This window comes from Triticum aestivum, chromosome 3D (genome assembly GCF_018294505.1).
Source record: "Triticum aestivum cultivar Chinese Spring chromosome 3D, IWGSC CS RefSeq v2.1, whole genome shotgun sequence".
Lineage (NCBI taxonomy): Eukaryota > Viridiplantae > Streptophyta > Magnoliopsida > Poales > Poaceae > Triticum > Triticum aestivum.
In genome coordinates, this window is record NC_057802.1 from 291,274,735 (window position 1) to 291,297,076 (window position 22,342).

A 22,342-nucleotide genomic window follows, 5' to 3' on the forward strand; every position below is an offset into this window, starting at 1 on the left:
GATGCTCGATCCTAGTGACAGAAGGGGAACCGACACGTATTGTATTGTTGCCATCGAGGATAAAAAGATGGGGTTTTCATCATATTGTTTGAGTTAATTCCTCTACATCATGTCATCTTGCTTAAGGCGTTACTCCGTTATTTGTGAACTTAATACTCTAGATGCATGCTGGATAGTGGTCGATGTGTGGAGTAATAGTAGTAGATGCAGAATCGTTTCGGTCTACTTGGCACGGATGTGATGCCTATATGCATGATCATTGCCTCAGATATCTTCATAACTTTGCGCTTTTCTATCAATTACTCGGCAGTAGTTTGTTCACCCACCGTAATAATTTCTATCTTGAGAGAAGCCTCTAGTGAAACCTATGGCCCCCGGGTCTATTTTCCATCATATAAGTTTCCGATCTACAATTCTAGTTTCCTATTTACTTTCTTTGTAATCTTTTACTTTCCGTTCCCTAAACCAAAAATACCAAAAATATTACTTTACCGTTTATCCATCTATATTAGATCTCACTTTGCAAATAACCGTGAAGGGATTGACAACCCCTTTATCACGTTGGGTGCAAGTTGGTGTTTGTTTGTGCAGGTATTCGGTGGCTTGTTGCGTTGTCTCCTATTGTATTGATACCTTGGTTCTCAAAAGTTGAGGGAAATACTTACTCTAGTTTGCTGCATCACCCTTTCCTCTTCAAGGAAAAAACCAACGCAAGCTCAAGAGGTAGCAGGAAGAATTTCTGGCGCCATTGCCGGGGAGATCTACGCCAAGCCGAGACATACCAAGTACCCATCATAAACTCTCATCCCTCGCATTACATTATTCACCATTCACCTCTCGTTTTTCCTCTCCCCCACTTCTAAAATGATTTTTGAAAAGATTCGTCTTTTCTTCACCCCTCTTCCGTTCATCTTCTTCATTTGCTTTTTGTGCACTCGTGTGTTGCTTGGCTAGTCTTCATGACTCCTCCAAATAAGGTTGACCCTCACCTTAGGAGGTTAGATGAAATTGAAAATAATGTTAGAAGCTTCATGTCTTTGCAATTTGAGCATAACAATTTCTCTAGAAACGAGCTCAAGGAGCAGAAAAGTTCTATGGAATACATGAATAAAGAGCTTGATGATATGTCTAAGGAATTTTATGGTTTGAGATCTCAGTTTGCGCATCTTGAAAATTTGGTAGGACAAATTTCTGATAAACAAGCTACTCTAGTAAACAAAATGGCCGCCAAACCAGAGGCTAAAAATAATGATGAAGATCTTAAAGTGATTGATGTGACTCCTATTGAATCTTTGTTTTCCAATGTAAATCTTGATAAAGATGGGACCGGAGAAGAGTCAACTTTAGTTAGAAGGCGTCCCAATGATTCGGAGTTTTTAGATCTTGATGCAAACATTGATAAAGGTGGGATTGGAGAGGTCAAAACTTTAAATAGCAATGAACCCACTCTTTTGGATTTCAAGGAATTTAATATGATAATTGTTCTTTAATAGATTGTATTTCCTTGTTACTATCTATGTTGAATTCTCCTCATGCTTATAATCAAAACAAAGCGTTTTGAAGAAAATCTTGAATTGGAAGTTTCTACCCCTAGAAAACTTTATGATGAGTGGGAACCTACTATTAAGATTAAGATTAAAGATTATGAATTCTATGCTTTGTGTGATTTGGTTGCTGGTGTTTCCACGATTCCAAAAACTTTATGTGATGTGTTAGGTTTCCGTGAATTTGATGATTGTTCCTTAAATTTGCATCTTGCGGATTCCACTATTAAGAAACCTATGGGAAGGATTAAGGATGTTCTTCTTATTGCAAATAGTAATTATGTGCCCATAGATTTCATTGTTCTTGATATAGATTGCAATCCTACATGTCCTATTATTCTTGGTAGACCTTCCCTTAGAACGATTGGTGCAATTATTGATATGAAAGAAGGAAACATTAGATTTCAATTTACGTTAAGTAAAGGCATGGAACACATCACAAGAAAGAAAATTAAATTGCCTTATGAATCTATTATGAGAGACACTTATGGATTGCATACCAAAGATGATAATACTTAGATCTATTCGTGTTTTATGCCTAGCTAAGGGCGTTAAACAATAGCGCTTGTTGGGAGGCAACCCAATTTTATTTTTGTTTTTGCTTTTTAGGTCCTGTTTTGCAATAAATATTTCATCTATACTTTGGTTATATGTGGTTTTGTGTTTTAATTAGTGTTTGTGCCAAGTAAGACCTTTGGGATAGCTTACGTTAATAGTTGATTTGATCTTGCTGAAAAACAGAAACTTTTGCGCTCACGAAAACAATTCTAATTTTTTGCTTCAGAGTGATTTTTAGTTAATTCTTTTTGCAGAAGATTAATATACAAATTATATAGGACTTCCAATTTTTCCAGGATTTTTAGAGTTACAGAAGTATTTGAAACTTCCAGATTGCTACAGACTATTCTGTTTTTGACAGATTCTGTTTTTTGCGTGTTGTTTGCTTATTTTGATGAATCTATGGCTAGTATCGGGGGGTATGAACCATGGAAAAGTTGGAATACAGTAGATATTACACCAATATAAATAAAAAAATGAGTTCACAACAGTACCAAAAGTGGTGATTTATTTTCTTATACTAACAGAGCATACAAGATTTTCTGTTGAAGTTTTGTGTTGGGAAGTTTTCAAGTTTTTTGGTAAGGATTTGATGGACTATGGAATAAGGAGTGGCAAGATCCTAAGCTTGGGGATTCCCAAGGCACCCCGAGGTAATATTCAAGGACACCAAGAGCCTAAGCTTGGGGATGCCCCGGGAAGGCATCCCCTCTTTCGTCTTCGTCTATCGGTAACTTTACTTGAGGCTATATTTTTATTCACCGCACGATATGTGTTTTGCTTGGAGCATCTTGTATGATTTGAGTCTTTGATTTTTAGTTTGCCACAATCATCCTGTCTATACACACCTTTTGGGAGAGACACACATGAATCGTTATTTATTCGAATGCTCTATGTGCTTCACTTATATCTTTTGAGCTAGGCAAATTTGCTCTAGTGCTTCACTTATATCTTTTTAGAGCACGACAGTGGTTTTACTTTAAAGAAATTGATGAACTCTCATACTTCATTTATATCATTTTAGAGTCTTTAAAACAGCACGGTAATTTGCTTTGGTTATAAAATTAGTCCTAATATGATAGGCATCCAAGAGGGATATAATAAAAACTTTCATATAAAGTGCATTGAATACTATGAGAAGTTTGATTCCTTATGATTGTTTTGAGATATGAAGATGGTGATATTAGAGTCATGCTAGTAAGTAGTTGTGAATTTGAGAAATACTTGTGTTAAAGTTTGTGAGTCCCGTAGCATGCACGTATGGTGAACCGTTATGTGATGAAGTTGGAGCATGATTTATTTATTGATTGTCTTCCCTATGAGTGGCGGTCGGGGACGAGCGATGGTATTTTCCTACCAATCTATCCCCCTAGGGGCATGCGCATAGTACTTTGTTTCACTGACTAATAGATTTTTTCAATAAGTATGTGAGTTCTTTATGACTAATGTTGAGTCCATGGATTATACACACTCTCACCTTTCCGCCATTGCTAACCTCTCTAGTACCGCGCAACTTTCGCCGGTACCATAAACCCACCATATACCTTCCTCAAAACAGCCACCATACCTGCCTATTATGGCATTTCCATAGCCATTCCGGGATATATTGCCATGCAACTTTCCACCGTTCCATTTATTATGACACGCTTCATCATTGTCATATTGCTTTGCATGATCATGTAGTTGACATCGTATTTGTGGCAAAGCCACCGTTCATCATTTTTTATACATGTCACTCTTGATTCATTGCACATCCCGGTACACCGCCGGAGGCATTCACATAGAGTCATATTTTTTTCTAAGTATCGATTTGTAATTTTTGAGTTGTAAGTAAATAAAAGTGTGATAATCTTCATTATTAGAGCATTGTCCCATGTGAGGAAAGGATGATGGAGACTATAATTCCCCCACAAGTCGGGATGAGACTCCGGACAAAAAAATAGAAAAAATAAAAGAGGCCAAAAAAATGAGAGAAGGCCCCACAAAAAAAAGAGAAAAGAGAGAAGGGGCAATGCCACTATCCTTTTACCACACTTGTGCTTCAAAGTAGCACCATGATCTTCATGATAGAGAGTCTCTCATGATATCACTTTCATATACTACATGGCAATCCCTACTCACTCACATTGATATCTATTAATGGGCATATCCATAGCCCATTGATACGTCTAGTTGATGTGAGACTATCTCCTTCTTTTTGTCTTCTCCACAACCACCGTCTATTCCACCCATAGTGCTATGTCCATGGCTCACGCTCATGTATTGCGTGAAAGTTGGAAAAGTTTGAGAACATCAAAAGTATGAAACAATTGCTTGGCTTGTCATCAGGGTTTGCATGATTTGAATATTTTGTGTGATGAAGATGGAGCATAGCCAGACTATATGATTTTGTAGGGATAAGCTTTCTTTGGCCATGTTATTTTGAGAAGACATAATTATTTTCTTAGTATGCTTGAAGTATTATTGTTTTTATGTCAATATTGAACTTTTGTTTTGATTCTTATAGATCTGAAAATTCATGCCACAATAGAGAGAATTACATGGATAAATATGTTAGTTAGCATTCCACATCAAAAATCCTGTTTTTATCATTTACCTACTCGAGGACGAGCAGGAATTAAGCTTGGGGATGCCTGATACGTCTCCAACGTATATATAATTTTTGATTGTTCCATGCTATTATATTATCTGTTTTGGATGTTTTATATGCATTAATATGCTATTTTATATGATTTTTGGGACTAACCTATTAACCTAGATCCCAGTGCCAGTTCCTGTTTTTTCCTTGTTTTAGAGTTTCGCAGAAAAGGAATACCAAACGGAGTCCAAACGGAATGAAACTTTCGCGATGATTTTTCTTGGACCAGAAGACACACAGGAGACTTGGAGTGCAAGTCAGAAGAGCCACAAGGCGGCCACAAGGGTGGAGGGCGCGCCCCCCGACCTTGTGGGCCCCTCGGTGACTGACCTAGATCTTCCTCCTATATATTCTCAAATACCCCAAAAACTTCCAGGGGAGTCACGAAACCACTTTTCCACGGCCGTAACCTTTTGTACCCATGAGATTCTACAAACAGAGGTCTATCTACAAACAGAGCCTACCATATGCCCTCTTCCAAGAGTTCTTTTATATAAACCGTCAGACCGAATGTCAGAATGGCCCAAGCCAAGAATTAGGTGGAGTATCTATTCAGAGACGAAGAGATACCAGTTTCCCTGCCGCAACCTTGCCAAGACACCCTAAAGGATGGCCGACTACTTGGTTTTATTGCAAGAACACCACTCCAACCACTGAGAACCTCCTGCCGGGTTATAGACCTCAGCGTCTTCCAGCAGATTTTGACCCGCCAAGCGAAATTATCCTAGAAGAACATGCGGAGGCCTTCCCATTTCTACCCAAGGCTAAAGCTTTACTAGCCAACGGGTTAATTGGAGTTGATCTGGCCCGATGCTGGGTCTCCTGGAAAATACTCCCTGTAAGTCGCCGCCCTAGCTTGATGTGTGAGTATTCTGGCGAGTCAAATGATCCTCAACGGTACACCGAACACAATTTTACAGTTGAAGAAGTCTTTAAAACCGTGAAGACTTTGCTTGGTGAGTCTCAAGAAAACTGCAACAAAGTTGGCCTGCCCCCGTTCTTTAAACAAAATCCAGCTCCGCATGTAAGTGTTTGTTTGTATCTGGCTAAATATGTTTTAAATCCATGTCATGCCTTACTTACACAATCTTTTTTGCACTTATACAGGTTGACTCTGCCTTCTGGAATAAGAAGCCAGAAACTATCGTGGCCAAGACCAGAGCCAATAAGAAGTTAAAGAAGAATAAGGAAGTTACCACCACTGAGCCGGCTGTTGTGGGTGAGTCAGTAGATGTTGAAAATCCATCAGAGGTAGAACTTGACTCGCTTGGCCGACTCTTTATTGAACTAGCTGACACCCTTTCCTCACAGGAAGAGGCTGCTACAAGCCGGACAGAAGATACTGAGGTAATTCCTGTTTCATCCGGTTCAGACTCCACCCATTTAGAGAAAGTGTGGCGGGTTGTCCAAAAAGTAAAGTTTTCTCAGCCAGATGCTCACTTAGATCCACACTTTATTTTGAAGAAGGCACAATATGACACAAGACGCCAGACACGGAGTGGCGGCTCAGGCGAATTATTGGACGGGTTAATTAATGAACCCTCTGCCCGTAAGCGGCTAGCTGAGGTGCCACACAGTTCCACCTTTTCCTTACCCAAACTTGGTCTTATAAGACATCCTCTTAATCCTTTTGACTCAGATTACCAGGAGTCGCTACCTTCATCGTGCGGCTCATCTCAAACTGTGGCATCCCGGCTCAGAGAAACCGGAACGCCCCGTATTCCAGCCTAGAGATCGAGGAGAAGTCTTCTGGGATACGTCACTGCTTAGCATAGAACAAATCAGCTCTTTATTATAATCTATATGAGTACAAGGGGATTACATCGGCACGACGACACTACGCCTGCCATGGTTGTTCTATGCCAGCAGCAGAACAACACTAAGCAGCAGAATAACTCTAGCAGCGGAACAACGACGACGGTGATGAACTCCACTCCACAGGGACTCTGGCTAGAATGCTTATACTAGCTCACAAACAAGATCCACGGTAGACAAGCAATCAAATCTGGCATGACCTACAAACTGGCATGACACGCCAGGTCAGTACATTGAATGTACTTGCAAGCTCACAACAACCAAGAGCAATCAAGACAGACAACAACATGGCAATTACAGGTTAACAAGGATTAACATGATACTATCAGATCAACCATAGCATGAACAAGATGAACATGATACAGCTAGAACAATATGAGCATGGCATGAACATATGAACATGATGATACTATCATGCAACATGATGACGCTATCATGCACCAACTTACTCTGCTCGGGTTACCTCGTAACCATCACATGCATAAGCTTACCATCCCGGACATCACGCGATCATCTCAGGATCCAATCAATCTTGGTATTACAATACTGTAGTAATCATTAACGACCACAAGGAGCTTGACCTTTACCCATGATTCTCGCATGACACAACAAATATCCAACAACTCGGTATCCTCGATACCACGGTGATCCTCTCATGATCACATAAAGATCAACCAACTTCAGTATCCACAATACCTCCGTGATCTCCTCTCGATCACAACCATTCTCTTTCTCATCATCAAACCAGGGTTGTTATCAATCAAGTTATTATTATTACTGTTGACCCATAGTGCGACCGACTATGAACTGGGCCCATATCCGTGGGCGCGGCTATCGATAGATTTAACACACACTCTGCAGAGGTTAGTACACTGTACCCACACCACGGAACCACTACAAAAAAAGACACATCCGTGACATTTTGGGCCGAACGAAAAAAATATTATGTCATGCTTATGACACTTCTATGACGATAATTGTGACAAAACCCAGTATCATCATAGATGTGGTGGGATCCTACTTCTATGACAAAAAATCATGAAAGAAAATGGGCTTTTCGTCCTAGGCGGGCCGGAGACGTAGCTGCATGACATTCTTTGGGCCGTGCATGACGGAAAAAATCATGGTAGAAGCGAGGGCGAGAAAAATATCGAGGAGTTCCCGATTACGATGGGTGGTCGGGGCCGAGCAATGCGCATTTCTCTCGTACACGTACGCGCTTGTGTGCGAGGCGTTGCGCTCTAACTGAACCCGAGCGATTGCACTGCAGGCTATGCGTTACTGAACCCGAGCAATCGATCGATCCCTTGCTGTTAACTGAATCCGAGTGATTCCTTCGCTACTGCTGCTAACTGAAGCCGATCGATGCTACCTCTGGATGAACAGTGAGCATTGTTGTGGGGGGGGGGTTTGGATGAATAGTTCCCGGTGGGGCGTTGGATGAACATGACCCCGTGGTAGTAGAGGCCGTTGCCGCTGGATGAACAGGACCCCGATCGAGCCGGTTGGGGGTGGATGAACAGGACCCCGTGGAGGGCTGGATGAACAGGACCCCATGGAGGGCTGGTTGAACAGTAGCCGGTGGAGGGCTGGATGAATAGTAGCCCGTGCAGGGGTGGTTGAACAGGACCCCGTGGAGAGGGCTGGTTGAACAGTAGCTGGTGGAGGAGCGGTGGAGGCTAGATGAACAAGAGCTCGTGGATGAACAGTCGCAGGTGGAGGCTGGAGGAGGTCGACGGTGGATGAACAGTAGCCCGTGGAGGCAGTCGGCGGTGGAGATGAACAGTATCCATTGGAGTCCTGGTTTGCGCTACACCACACCCGTCCCAATGAACAGGACCCCTTTTTCGACCGTAGCGCTCCAACACATGTCCTTTTCCTCCGTTTTGCGGTACGCCACACCCCTACCAATCAACAGGACCCCGTTTCAACCGTGGGAGGTCCAAGAGAAGTCCGTTTCCTCCATTTTGCGGTACGCCAGACCCCTCCCGATGAACAGGATCCCGTTTCGACCGTGGCCGGTCGAACACAAGGCCGTTTCCTTTGTTCTGCGATACGCCAGGCCTCGCTCCGATCAGCTGTTCCGTCCAAACCGGTTGGCTCCCGATGAACACGATGACACATTCCGTTCCGACCCAGCCGGTTGGCTCCCGATGAACACGACGACGCAGTTTCTCCGTTCCGACCCAACCATGTACATGATCCCTGGCCGTACGTATGAGCGAGTAGGCGTTCAAGACCCCGCCCGTATGTACATACGTGGCCGTATTTACTTTCTTGCACCCTGACTATACGTACGTGTACATGCTACATGTGCTCCTCTACTACGACACGTGTGTGCCTCTACTATGACACGTGCGCACCTCTACTACGACACGTGCCCCTCCTTACACTGCCACGGTTCATCGCTGCAGCCTGCAGACAGACCGATCGACCAGTATGTACGTACACGTTCGCGACCAGAATGACAACGCTACGTACGCTTCGACCAGGTGGGTCCCAACTGTCAGGCACTTCCTTGCATGCGAAGATGTAGCTGGTGGGTCCCAGAAGTCAGGGGGTGAATCATTTTTTTCTCGTAATATGGACGCACTTCCTTGCATGCGAAGATGTAGCTGGTGGGTCCCAACAGTTAGGGGGGATTTTTTTTCGCGAAATACGGTGGCCCGTCTGGTGGGTCCCTGTTGTCAGGTGGAGGAATCATTATTTTGCGTATAATAAGGAGGCACTTCCTTGCTGCGGCCGTGGACCCAGCTGTCAGCCTCTCCATGTACAATACTCTTCCGATGGAAGTCGTTCCTTGACAACGTTGACCACGCCGCGCCGAGAGCACCAGGGCGGTGGACGACAGCGAGGCCTAGAAAGGGGACGACATGGAGCCGAGGAAGACGCGGCAGTGGATGCCCACGTAGACAGGAGTACGAGGGTTCACTGGTTCGGCTGCGGTGTGATGCTGTCATCACCGCAGAATAACACGGTGTGGCACCCCGGCTCAGAGCGACCGGTTTACCCTGCATTGCCAGCCCAGAGACCATGTCTTCTGGCAACACACAACATCTTGGTACAGAAAACAACCGCTTTATTGATGCTAGCGGATCAGAGTTTATATTACAACAGATGTCGAGGCCAAGCGGCACACACGGTGCGGCTGAACAATATGTACATTATTTAGTGAACATAAAGGGGCCTCGATCATGACAACTACGCCGCAGCGGAACAACGTCGTAGCGGAAGCTCCATAGCACAGGGACACCGATGTGGACACGATCTAGACCCGGACAACACTCCTTTCCAATGAGACTTTCCTGAAATCTGGCATGATACGCCAGGTCAGTACATTGAATGTACTTGCAAGCTCACAATAGGCATAATCATAATGACAAACAATATCACGACAATTAACCAATTAATAATAATGCAACACCATATATCCAACATGTTGTGATCATGCTTGAACGTCCCTCGGGACGGACTTACCAACCGTGATCATTTACGGATCATAAACAAATCACCATCGTGGTCTTGACAAGAGTAACTCGTGATCCTTACGGCGATCACAACCACGACCAATATTTGGTCTCGAACATCTTGATGGCCTTTCCGCCATCATCAACAGTGCAAAGTTCATAACTTAGTGTGCAAATTTATTAAACGTTGACTCATGGTGGGACCTACTATGAGGTGTCCGTGACCGTGGACTCGGCTATCGATAGATTATACACTCTGCAGAGGTAGCACACTGTACCCACACCACGAAACCCATGGCCTCGCACTCCCATTCGGGTGGACCAACGACATTCCGATGAAACCCCTCCATTGCCATGACACTCTCCCGGCCACTCCGACCCAATCCCCAACGGGCTAGTCCTGGGTGGCCCCGTGACTACCAAAGACACAACGACCACCGTCGTGGCCAAAACGATCCCACTCAGGGACCCGGTACCATAATCTCAACAACGGGCACACAAGATTATGCCTGCTTACCGGGCCAGGGTAAGCATGCCCATAACCTTCCCTAGTTGGAGGCACCGACCAGAGGCATGTCAATGGACTGAATCAAGGCCTTCCCACAAAGGCAAATGTGGTTGCACTGGAAAAAACTCAATTCAGTGGCACCATGACCCAGTCAACGATATATTCAAGTTGAGTTATATTCAGGTTCAACTTAAAATGAAAATGATCGGTGTCATAGCATGCCATGAAATGCAATACTACACATGCATAACATATTAACGAAAATGACTGATGTCAACCATATTCACACTAAGCATAAACATCAACAACTTATATAACTTTCCTGGTCAGGGTAACTCTCACTTTAAAAAGATATTTTGTAGCAAGTTTCATTATTTTTCTCATGCAAGAAAATAACTTCGATTAATTTCTCATGCAAATGAGGTTCACAAGCCTTCTGGTGATCCTCAAGACAAGCCTCACCCTCTGAAAATAATTTTAAATACAAGAAGAAGATATCAAGAACACTTCTGGAAATCACCAGAAAATCTAGGCAGCACAGAAAATTCTCATTTTTGGTGAGCTGCTAGATTTCTTTGCAAAGAACACAATGCAAAAAGAATCAATTCATTTGGACTTATGGTTGAAGAGTTATGGCTGTTTGAAACTTTCTATAAATTCAAATGAATTTGAATAAAAATAAAACAAACTAGGGGGGTGACGTCGAAGGAGTAAAGCCCAGGGGCGCCACCTCTCGTACCGCTTCGCGCGCGTACAGAGTGGCTGACTAGCGGGCCCCACTAGTCAGGTGAGGAGGAGGGGGAGAAGGAAACAGAGGGGGTCGCGGCTTCGCCGGAGCTCTCGCCGGCGACGAGTGCTCCTTGGCCAAAACGAGAGGGAGGGATTGAGAGAGGGGACGGAGGCGCACCTGCCCGTACCCGTAGCGTAGCTAGGGGTGGTCAGACGGCGTCAGAATCGACCTCGCAAGCGGAGGAAGAATACGGTGGTCGCCGGAGATGAGGAAGACGGCGAGCAGAGGCAACTCCAGGGGCTCCAGGAGGTCGGAACAGCTTCACCGACGAGAGGTGGAGGCTCTGGAAGGGTCGCCCTGGCCTGAGAGGGGCTGGAGTTACCGCGACGACCAGAGGGGATCGCGGACGAGCTCGAGCTCGGGGACGGCGGCCCGCGGCCTGCCCGGCCGGGCTACGGTTGCCTACGTGCTAGAGGAGTGGGTGGGAGTGGTAGATGGGGCTCGAGGAGGCTGGGGGCGGCTCCATTTATAGGCGAGCGGAGAGGGGGGGGTTCGGGCTCCGCCGGTGGACACCTGTCCATGGCGCCCAGCGACGAGCGACGTCAGTGAGAGCGGGAGAAGGCGACGCAGCTCACGCGGCGATTGTTGGCGAACGGGGACGAGCACAGGAGCGAGGAGAAGGCGACGAGCACAGTGCGCACCGCACTGTTGTGTTGGCCGGACCGTGCCCGTGCTCCGGCTTCGGCGAGCGCCAGGGGGAGTTAAGGGCGTTGAGACGAGGATGGTGGCGAAGTTAGGCACGCTCGGGCAGACGGGGGAAGCGAGCACGCGCGAACAGAGCGCTCGGCGGCACTCAGAGCGTGTCGACACGCAGGCATTGTTGGAAATATGCCCTAGAGGCAATAATAGATGGTTATTATTATATTTCTTTGTTCATGGTAATTGTCTATTATTCATGCTATAATTGTATTATCCGGAAATCGTAATACATGTGTGAATACATAGACCACAAAGTGTCCCTAGTAAGCCTCTAGTTGACTAGCTCGTTGATCGACAGATAGTCATGGTTTCCTGACTATGGACATTGGATGTCATTGATAACGGGATCACATCATTAGGAGAATGATGTGATGGACAAGACCCAATCCTAAGCATAGCATAAAAGATCGTGTAGTTTCGTTTGCTAGAGCTTTTCCAATGTCAAGTATCTTTTCCTTAGACCATGAGATCGTGCAACTCCCGGATACCGTAAGAGTGCTTTGGGTGTGCCAAACGTCACAACGTAACTGGGTGACTATAAAGGTGCACTACGGGTATCTCTGAAAGTGTCTGTTGGGTTGGCACGGATCGAGACTGGGATTTGTCACTCCGTGTGACGGAGAGGTATCTCTGGGCCCACTCGGTAATGCATCATCATAATGAGCTCAATGTGACTAAGGCGTTAGTCACGGGATCATGCATTGCGGTACGAGTAAAGAGACTTGCCAGTAACGAGATTGAACAAGGTATTGGGATACCGACGATCGAATCTCGGGCAAGTAACATACCGATTGACAAAGGGAATTGCATACGGGATTGATTGAATCCTCGACACCGTGGTTCATCTGATGAGATCATCGTGGAACATGTGGGAGCCAACATGGGTATCCAGATCCCGCTGTTGGTTATTGACCGGAGAGGCGTCTCGGTCATGTCTGCATGTCTCCCGAACCCGTAGGGTCTACACACTTAAGGTTCGGTGACGCTAGGGTTGTAGAGATATATGTATGCGGAAACCCGAAAGTTGTTCGGAGTCCCAGATGAGATCCTGAATGTCACGAGAGGTTCCGGAATGGTCCGGAGGTGAAGAATTATATATAGGAAGTCCAGTTTTGGCCACCGGGAAAGTTTCGGGGGTTACCGGTATTGTACCAGGACCACCGGAAGGGTCCCGGGGGTCCACCGGGTGGGGCCACCTATCCCGGAGGGCCCCGTGGGCTGAAAGTGGAAGGGAACCAGCCCTTAGTGGGCTGGGGCGCCCCCCCTTGGGCCTCCCCCCATGCGCCTAGGGTTGAGAACCCTAGGGGGAGTTTCCCCATGCCTTGGGGGGCAAGGCAACCCCTTCCCCCCTTTGTGGCCGCCGCCCCCCCCATGAGATCTCATCTCTAGGGCCGGCACCCCCCCAGGGGCCTATATAAAGGGGGGGAGGGAGGGCAGCAACACACAGCCTTGGGCGCCTCCCTCCTCCCTGCTACACCTCTCTCTCTCTCGTAGAAGCTCGGCGAAGCCCTGCCGGAGACCCGCTACATCCACCACCACGCCGTCGTGCTGTTGGATCTCCATCAACCTCTCCTTCCCCCTTGCTGGATCAAGAAGGAGGAGACGTCGCTGCACCGTACGTGTGTTGAACGCGGAGGTGCCGTCCGTTCGGCACTCGGTCATCGGTGATTTGGATTACGGCGAGTACGACTCCGTCATCCACGTTCATTGGAACGCTTCCGCTCGCGATCTACAAGGGTATGTAGATGCACTCCCTTCCCTCGTTGCTAGTATACTCCATAGATGCATCTTGGTGAACGTAGGAAAATTTTAAAATTATGCTACGATTCCCAACAGTGGTATCAGAGCCAGGCCTATGCGTAGTTACTATGCACGAGTAGAACACAAAGCAGTTGTGGGCGTTGAGTTTGCCAATTCTTCTTGCCGCTACTAGTCGTTTCTTGTTTCGGCGGCATTGTAGGATGAAGCGGCCCGGACCGACCTTACACGTACGCTTACGTGAGACAGGTTCCACCGACTGACATGCACTAGTTGCATAAGGTGGCTAGCGGGTGTCTGTCTCTCCTACTTTAGTCGGAACGGATTCGATGAAAAGGGTCCTTATGAAGGGTAAATAGAAATTGGCAAATCACGTTGTGGTCATACGTAGGTAAGAAATCGTTCTTGCTAGAAACCTACAAACCACGTAAAACTTGCAACAACAATTAGAGGACGTCTAACTTGTTTTTGCAGCAAGTGCTATGTGATGTGATATGGCCAGAAGATGTGATGAATGATATATGTGATGTATGAGATTGATCATATTCTTGTAATAGGAATCACGACTTGCATGTCGATGAGTATGAGAACCGGCAGGAGCCATAGGAGTTGTCTTTATTATTTTGCATGACCAGCGTGTCATTGAATAACGCCATGTAAATTACTTTACTTTGTTGCTAAACGGGTTAGCCATAGAAGTAGAAGTAATCGTTGGCGTGACGACTTCATGAAGACACAATGATGGAGATCATGGTGTCATGCCGGTGACAAAGATGATCATGGTGCCCCGAAGATGGAGATCAAAGGAGCATGATGATATTGGCCATATCATGTCACTATTTGATTGCATGTGATGTTTATCATCTTTTTGCATCTTATTTGCTTAGAACGACGGTAGCAAGTAGGATGATCCCTTATAATAATTTCAAGAAAGTGTTCACCCTAACTGTGCACCATTGCGAAGGTTCGTTGTTTCGAAGCACCACGTGATGATTGGGTGTGATAGATTCTAACGTTCGAATACAACGGGTGTTGACGAGGCTAGCATGTACAGACATGGCCTCGGAACACACGCAATACACTTAGGTTGACTTGACGAGCCTAGCATGTACAGACATGGCCTCGGAACACGGAGGAACGAAAGGTCGAGCATGAGTCGTATAGAAGATACGATCAACATGGAGATGTTCACCGATCTTGACTAGTCCGTCTCACGTGATGATCGGACACGGCCTAGTTGAATTCGGATCATGTTTCACTTAGATGACTAGAGGGATGTCTATCTGAGTGGGAGTTCATTAAAAATTTGATTAGATGAACTTAATTATCATGAACTTAGTCTAAAATCTTTACACTATGTATTGTAGATCAAATGGCCCACGTTGTCCTCAATTTCAACGCGTTCCTAGAGAAAACCAAGCTGAAAGATGATGGCAGCAACTATACGGACTGGGTCCGGAACCTGAGGATCATCCTCATAGCAGCCAAGAAAGATTATGTCTTAGAAGCACCGCTAGGTGAAGCACCAATCCCTGAGAACCAAGACGTTATGAACGCTTGGCAGCAGCGTGTTGATGATTACTCCCTCGTTCAGTGCGGCATGCTTTACAGCTTAGAACCGGGTCTCCAAAAGCGTTTTGAGAAACATGGAGCATATGAGATGTTCGAGGAGCTGAAACTGGTTTTTCAAGCTCATGCCCGGGTCGAGAGATATGATGTCTCCGACAAGTTCTTCAGCTGTAAAATGGAGGAGAACAGTTCTGTTAGTGAGCACATACTCAGAATGTCTGGGTTGCACAACCGCTTGTCTCAGCTGGGAGTTAATCTCCCGGATGACGCGGTCGTTGACAGAATCCTCTAGTCGCTTCCACCAAGCTACAAGAGCTTTGTGATGAACTTCAATATGCAGGGGATGGAAAAGACCATTCCTGAGGTATATTCAATGCTGAAATCAGCTGAGGTAGAAATCAGAAAAGAACATCAAGTGTTGATGGTGAATAAAACCACTAAGTTCAAGAAGGGCAAGGGTAAGAAGAACTTCAAGAAGGACGGCAAGGGAGTTGCCGCGCCCGGTAAGCCAGTTACCGGGAAGAAGTCAAAGAATGGACCCAAGCCCGAGACTGAGTGCTTTTATTGCAAGGGAAGTGGTCACTGGAAGCGGAACTGCCCCAAATATTTAGCGGACAAGAAGAAGGCCGGCAACACCCAAGGTATATGTGATATACAAGTAATTGATGTGTACCTTACCAGTACTCGTAGTAGCTCCTGGGTATTTGATACCGGTGCGGTTGCTCATATTTGTAACTCAAAGCAGGAACTACGGAATAAACGGAGACTGGCAAAGGACGAGGTGACGATGCGCGTCGGGAATGGTTCCAAGGTCGATGTGATCACCGTTGGCACGCTACCTCTGCATCTACCCACGGGATTAGTTTTAAACCTCAATAATTGTTATTTAGTGCCAGCTTTGAGCATGAACATTGTATCTGGATCTCGTTTAATTCGAGATGGCTACTCATTTAAATCTGAGAATAATGGTTGTTCTATTTATTTGAGAGATATGTTTTATGGTCATGCCCTGCTGGTCAATGGTTTATTTTTGATGAATCTCGAACGTGATGTTACACATGTTCATAGTGTGAATACCAAAAGATGTAAAGTTGATAACGATAGTCCCACATACTTGTGGCACTGCCGCCTTGGTCACATTGGTGTCAAGCGCATGAAGAAGCTCCATGCAGATGGACTTTTGGAGTCTCTTGATTACGAATCATTTGACACGTGCGATCCATGCCTCATGGGTAAGATGACCAAGACTCCGTTCTCCGGAACAATGGAGCGAGCAACCAACTTATTGGAAATCATACATACCGATGTGTGTGGTCCAATGAGTGTTGAGGCTCGCGGAGGATATCGTATGTTCTCACTCTCACTGATGATTTAAGTAGATATGGGTATGTCTACCTGATGAAACACAAGTCTGAAACCTTTGAAAAGTTCAAGGAATTTCAGAGTGAAGTTGAGAATCAACGTGACAGGAGAATAAAATTCCTACGATCAGATCGTGGTGGAGAATATTTAAGTCACGAGTTTGGTGCACACTTAAGGAAATGTGGAATAGTTTCACAACTCACGCCGCCTGGAACACCTCAGAGAAATGGTGTGTCCGAACGTCGTAATCGCACTCTATTGGATATGGTGCGAGCTATGATGTCTCTTACCGATTTACCGCTCTCGTTTTGGGGTTATGCTTTAGAGACTGCCGCATTCACTTTAAATAGGGCTCCGTCAAAATCCGTTGAGACGACACCGTATGAATTATGGTTTGGGAAGAAACCTAAGCTGTCGTTTCTAAAAGTTTGGGGATGTGATGCTTATGTCAAGAAACTTCAACCTTAAAAGCTCGAATCCAAATCGGAAAAATGCGTCTTCATAGGATACCCTAAGGAAACTATTGGGTATACCTTCTACCTCAGATCCGAAGGCAAGATCTTCGTTGCCAAGAACGGGTCCTTTCTGGAGAAGGAGTTTCTCTCGAAAGAATTGAGTGGGAGGAAAGTGGAACTTGATGAGGTGATAGTCACCCCTTCCGAACCGGAAAGTAGCGCAGCGCGGGAAAATGTTCCTGTGGTGCCTACACCGACTAGGGAGGAAGTTAATGATGATGATATTGACAAGATATTGAAGAAGTTCAATATGGATCAGTCCAAGAAGGGGTTCTTGCCTGTATTGCAAGGTGTGCAATTGAGCACGGCTCAATGCCCAACCACGGCAGAAGATATAGAAGAGATGAGTGTCATCCCCTATGCCTCGGCCATAGGGTCTATTATGTATGCCATGCTGTGTACCAGACCTGATGTAAACCTTGCCGTAAGTTTGGTAGGAAGGTACCAAAGTAATCCCGGCAAGGAACACTGGACAGCGGTCAAGAATATCCTGAAGTACCTGAAGAGGACTAAGGATATGTTTCTCGTTTATGGAGGTGACGAAGAGCTCGTCGTAAAGGGTTACGTCGACGCTAGCTTCGACACAGATCTGGATGACTCGAAGTCACAAACCGGATACGTGTATATTTTGAATGGAGGAGCAGTAAGCTGGTGCAGTTGCAAGCAAAGAGTCGTGGCGGGATCTACATGTGAAGCGGAGTACATGGCAGCCTCGGAGGCAGCACAGGAAGCAGTCTGGATGAAGGAGTTCATTACCGACCTAGGGGTGATTCCCAATGCGTCGGGCCCAATGACTCTCTTCTGTGACAACACTGGAGCCATTGCCCTTGCGAAGGAGCCCAGGTTTCACAGGAAGACCAGGCATATCAAGCGTCGCTTCAACTCCATTCGTGAAAGTGTTCAAAATGGAGACATAGATATTTGTAAAGTACACACGGACCTGAATGTAGCAGATCCGTTGACTAAACCTCTCCCTAGGGCAAAACATGATCAACACCAGGACGCAATGGGTGTTCGATTCATCACAATGTAACTAGATTATTGACTCTAGTGCAAGTGGGAGACTGTTGGAAATATGCCCTAGAGGCAATAATAAATGGTTATTATTATATTTCTTTGTTCATGGTAATTGTCTATTATTCATGCTATAATTGTATTATCCGGAAATCGTAATACATGTGTGAATACATAGACCACAAAGTGTCCCTAGTAAGCCTCTAGTTGACTAGCTCGTTGATCGACAGATAGTCATGGTTTCCTGACTATGGACATTGGATGTCATTGATAACGGGATCACATCATTAGGAGAATGATGTGATGGACAAGACCCAATCCTAAGCATAGCATAAAAGATCGTGTAGTTTCGTTTGCTAGAGCTTTTCCAATGTCAAGTATCTTTTCCTTAGACCATGAGATCGTGCAACTCCCGGATACCGTAAGAGTGCTTTGGGTGTGCCAAACGTCACAACGTAACTGGGTGACTATAAAGGTGCACTACGGGTATCTCCGAAAGTGTCTGTTGGGTTGGCACGGATCGAGACTGGGATTTGTCACTCCGTGTGACGGAGAGGTATCTCTGGGCCCACTCGGTAATGCATCATCATAATGAGCTCAATGTGACTAAGGCGTTAGTCACGGGATCATGCATTGCGGTACAAGTAAAGAGACTTGCCAGTAACGAGATTGAACAAGGTATTGGGATACCGACGATCGAATCTCGGGCAAGTAACATACCGATTGACAAAGGGAATTGCATACGGGATTGATTGAATCCTCGACACCGTGGTTCATCCGATGAGATCATCGTGGAACATGTGGGAGCCAACATGGGTATCCAGATTCCGCTGTTGGTTATTGACCGGAGAGGCGTCTCGGTCATGTCTGCATGTCTCCCGAACCCGTAGGGTCTACACACTTAAGGTTCGGTGACGCTAGGGTTGTAGAGATATATGTATGCGGAAACCCGAAAGTTGTTCGGAGTCTCGGATGAGATCCCGGACGTCACGAGAGGTTCCGGAATGGTCCGGAGGTGAAGAATTATATATAGGAAGTCCAGTTTCGGCCACCGGGAAAGTTTCGGGGGTTACCGGTATTGTACCAGGACCACCGGAAGGGTCCCGGGGGTCCACCGGGTGGGGCCACCTATCCCGGAGGGCCCCGTGGGCTGAAAGTGGAAGGGAACCAGCCCTTAGTGGGCTGGGGCGCCCCCCCTTGGGCCTCCCCCCATGCGCCTAGGGTTGAGAACCCTAGGGGGAGTTTCCCCATGCCTTGGGGGGCAAGGCAACCCCTTCCCCCCTTTGTGGCCGCCGCCCCCCCCATGAGATCTCATCTCTAGGGCCGGCACCCCCCCAGGGGCCTATATAAAGGGGGGGAGGGAGGGCAGCAACACACAGCCTTGGGCGCCTCCCTCCTCCCTGCTACACCTCTCTCTCTCTCGTAGAAGCTCGGCGAAGCCCTGCCGGAGACCCGCTACATCCACCACCACGCCGTCGTGCTGTTGGATCTCCATCAATCTCTCCTTCCCCCTTGCTGGATCAAGAAGGAGGAGACGTCGCTGCACCGTACGTGTGTTGAACGCGGAGGTGCCGTCCGTTCGGCACTCGGTCATCGGTGATTTGGATCACGGCGAGTACGACTCCGTCATCCACGTTCATTGGAACGCTTCCGCTCGCGATCTACAAGGGTATGTAGATGCACTCCCTTCCCTCGTTGCTAGTATACTCCATAGATGCATCTTGGTGAACGTAGGAAAATTTTAAAATTATGCTACGATTCCCAATAGGCATGGCATGGTGGACACGCGTGGTCACCGCGCGAACTCTTCCCTCAGGCCAGCCTACGTCCAAAAATCATGTCTGGCTTGTTGTTCGTGGTGGTTTTGAAGTTTACCACGCTTTGGTTTGGATTCAGGTGCAGTAGAGGAGTTTTTACAAGCCAAGTAAGTTTCTGATCAGTAACTTTGAGAGGTTACTGAGGTCAAATGGCTGGGAGTTGGGGGCTGTACTTTGGAGGTTAGCCATGATCTACTAAGGTGAAGATGCACAAGAAAGTCCATGCAAAATGGAGCAAGTAAAATGGTAGTTGCTGTAGAAACCACCATTTCTGTCCAGAACAGAAAATATTTTCTGTAGCAAAAATATTCCAAAAAGTGATGAAATATTTTTGCTCAGGAATGTGTCCTAGGGTTGAAAGAATATTTGTGAATTATCTAAGATTTTTTTGGGCCATAAAAATTGGGGTTGCGTTGGAGCATATTGAACTAGCTAGGGTTTTTGAGAGGAAAATGAATATTTTTCATTTAAGGAAAATATTCCAAAGATTATTTCGGGGTGGATCAGAAGGGAAATGATGATTAGGGAGGGAAATGAAGCACTTGGGTGGAAGCCAAGGATACCCAAGTGTTTAAGTCCATATGAAACATTCAAAAATTCCAAATTTCATAATAACTCCAAATGAAAATCAGGCAAATAAGAGGGGGCAAAAACCAGGCTGTCACAAACCTCCCCCACTTAGAATGAATCTCGTCCTCGAGACTCAGTTGCTTGGGAAAACCACTCTGGATAATGAGCCCTTAGGAATTCTTCTCGCTCCCAAGTTGATTCTGATTCTGTGTGATGCTCCCACTGAACCTTGTAGAATTTTCTTGCTTTACGGCGAGTGACCCTTTCCATCTGATGCAAAATTCTAAACGGTCTTTCTTCATAGGTCAAATCATTTGCCAATTCTACCTCAGCCATAGCAGTCCTTTTCTCAGGCGGGGATATGCAATGTCTTAATTGTGAAACATGAAACACGTTATGCACGTCTGCCAATTCAGCGGGTAGTTCCAACTGATATGCCACAGTACCCACTCGGGACATAACCGGGAATGGACCAATAAATTTGGGTGCCAATTTTCCACGGGTCTGGAATCTCTTGACGCCTTTCATAGGAGTGACTCGGAGGTATACGTGTTCTCCGGGTTCAAAATTGATCTGTCGGTGCTTTGCATCATAATAACTTTTCTGTCGAGATTTGGCCAATTGCAATCTGTCTCTGATTTCCTTAAATTGTTTCTCAGCTTCCATCATGAGATCTGTTCCGGAGATACGGCTATCTCCAGTTTGAGACCAATTTAAAGGAGTGCGGCACTTACGGCCATACAGAGCTTCATACGGTGACATCTTTAGACTGGTCTGGAAGTTTTTGTTATAAGAAAACTCGGCATATGGCAAGCAGTCTTCCCATTTAGGTCCTTGGGCTAAAGCACAGGCTCGCAACATATCTTCGAGTATTTGATTTACCCGCTCTGTTTGTCCATCTGTCTGAGGATGATAAGCAGTACTATATTTCAGCGCTGTCCCCAAGGCTTGATGGAGACGTGACCAAAAAGCGGAGGTAAACAGGTAACCTCGGTCGGAAGTGATGGTTCGGGGTACTCCATGCCGACTGACTATTCTGGATACATACAGCTGTGCAAGTTGATCCGCTCGGTATCTGGTGTTGATCGGAATGAAGTGAGCAACCTTGGGTAAGGTGTCCACTATGACCCAGATTGCATCCTTGCCTCGCTGAGTCTAAGGCAGTCCTGTAATGAAATCCATACAAACTTCATCCCATTTCCATTGCGAAACTGGCAGCGGTTGGAGAAGTCCGGCTGGCTTCTGATGTTCTGCCTTCACCTTGTTGCATATGTCGCAACAGGCCACAAAATAGGCAATGTCTTTCTTCATTCCATCCCACCAGAATATTTGTCTAAGGTCTTCATACATTTTCGTACCTCCCGGGTGAATGGAATATGAGGATTTGTGTGCTTCCGACAAGATTTTCTGCTTTAAGTCAGGCTGATTGGGTACACAAATCCTTCCACGGAATCGGAGGGTACCGAATTTGTCCTTGGAGAAATCTGGGGTCTGCTCAGCCATCGGGCTCTTGGCACGTTTTTGCAGCTTGATGTCAGATGGCTGGGCCTTGCGGATCTCTTCCTCAAGTGTGGGGGTAACTTCCAAAATATTAGCGAGGCCAGCATCCACTATGACCAGGTTGAGCTGAGCGATCTCCTCTTGGAGTTCGGGAGCCAAGGATTTCAATATGACATTTAAGCTGGCAGGCTTTCGACTGAGAGCATCGGCAACCACGT